The 2051-nt window shown below is 38.0% G+C and overlaps 1 long non-coding RNA gene across 1 annotated transcript in view; it reads left to right on the top strand.

Annotated features, from left to right (window-relative positions):
* Positions 1-501, top strand: part of LOC106949921 (uncharacterized) — an 8743-nt gene extending 8242 nt beyond the window's left edge. The window contains exons 4-5 of the long non-coding RNA XR_001425500.1: positions 206-305; positions 405-501. This is a non-coding gene — a long non-coding RNA (uncharacterized LOC106949921). The remainder of the gene's footprint in view (positions 1-205; positions 306-404) is intronic.
* Positions 502-2051: the final 1550 nt, after the last annotated feature.

Below are 2051 nucleotides of genomic sequence, written 5' to 3' on the forward strand. Positions count from 1 at the left end.
TAATAATTATAGTGTTATTGTTGTAATAAAGCAGAATATGTTCAACCTACAGATGGAGCATCAGCGCTTTGCCCGTTCCAGCTCTAATGAGGTGACGACTTTCTCTGCTTTACATTTAAAACAATCTTGAACATAAGTTACTGTATCATCACGGAGAAAATCCTCTGCTGTGTGTGTAATGATAATCTTCTTGATTTCCCTAAAGTCAAGCTCAACTCTCTCGCTGGCTAACCTCATCACTCTTCTCCAAGCAATTATAGCTGCAGCTGCAGCATAAAGCCTGCAATGTTACCAGTGACCAGTCAGTGAGTGACCAAGTGCTTGAAGTAGTAGATGTTAAACTTGATCTGTTTCTGATCAGGTTATTGAGTTTTATGCGACTATTTCACCTTTTCTCATTTCAGGTTCCAAACCTGCTGTTCTGATGGTCTTTCACTCAACATTCAGGAAACATTTTCCCTTCTGTTTGTTTGCATGACAAATAAACCTTAAGAATGAAAATCCTCTCTGTGCTGTTTTTTTTCTTATTAATCATCCAGTCTGGTACGTTTATCCTTGTGAGCAGAGCTGGTGCTTATCTCCAGCAGTAAGGAGGCAGGCTGCGCCCTGGTCAGGTCGCCATCCATCTCTTAGTAAATCATACATAACAATATTGTCCTTTTATTGTTAATTCTCACTCCATTTTTAACACATGTACTCAGTGAATAAGAAGTAGTGAAAAATTTTCCATACCAAAAATTTCCTAATCTCATCCATCCATCCATCCATCCATCCATCCATCCATCCATCCATTGGGTTTGGAGGTCCAGCTCCTGTCAGTTTATCAATGATACATATTTGTGTCTTCTTCTTAGTGTCTGACCTCAGATCATTGTAAAGTTTCCTTGTTTTAGCTCAGTACTGATTACCAAACATATTTCTATATGCTAAACAATGAGAGAATAATGAGAAAGGGGTTTTGTTTTACTTTTTTTTGTTGGATGGGTCCAGACGTTATTTGGTGGAAGTAGCATATTACTTGTGCCAAATATTACACAAAAACTCAATGCAATAGTTTCCCTGAATCCTTGGCAATTGCATCTTAAATCTATTCCAGAGTATGAATATAAATGTATATAAATGTGAATAAATCTTTTTCTAGCACATGTGAGCTGAAAGCTTATGCTATATTTTGGTTACCACAAGAGACTAAAGATGTCTGGAACCTGCACAAATAAAGAAATCCACATGTTTGATGTGATTGGGGACAGGCACACAGAGTATAGAGAGAGAAGTAGAGAGCACAGAGCTGCAAAACACAGATTGTAGTTTGCAGCTCTTAGATTTCTTCATTTAAATTTATAAATGTGTTATTTTTGAAAAGTATGTTTTGTGTGAGTTTGCAGTGAAATAAATATCCACATTTATTCTGAGTGCTGCCTTTAATAACGTGAAATCACTTTGTGAAGATTTGAGTTTTCTGTGTGTTTATTTTGCTTTCTGTGTCAGTTGAGCCTCTGTGATTGATTTATCCCAGCTGTGTCTCGTTCCCCTGACAACCTTCTGTGTATTTAAATCCACCTGTGTCTCTTGTTTGTTGTCGGGTCCTTGTCTGATGTCATTGTCTCTAGTTGTGTTACCAGTGGCTACCAGTGTCTGAGCTCTTAGCCTTCTGCTCACCTGCTTTATTCTTCATTGAACCATCATTTCCTCTACTACCTGGGTCCACTTCGTCTACCTCAACATTCTACAACCGCAAATCATGACAACTTTACTAAAACAAGCGGTTTTTGTAAAGATAACTTTGAATGTCAGACCTTTTTCTCAACACACGACATAAGAGGGACAGAAGTTCATCCAACATGATGGGTGGAAGTATTGGTGACTCCTTTGACTGTCCAGTCGCTCCACTGGTGCTGCTACAATTTCCATCAGTAAATGGCGCAATAGGAATAAATTGATTTGATCATCAAAGGCTAATAAAAATGCACATCCTTACACAGTATCCAGTCTTTAGAGAAAAAGTTGAAGCTGAGTCTGAAGTCTTTCATTTTGTGCCTTAAATGGATCTT

This window comes from Poecilia latipinna, unplaced genomic scaffold (genome assembly GCF_001443285.1).
Source record: "Poecilia latipinna isolate Pla-1442-1.1 unplaced genomic scaffold, P_latipinna-1.0 Scaffold370, whole genome shotgun sequence".
In the NCBI taxonomy this organism is placed as follows: Eukaryota; Metazoa; Chordata; class Actinopteri; order Cyprinodontiformes; family Poeciliidae; genus Poecilia; species Poecilia latipinna.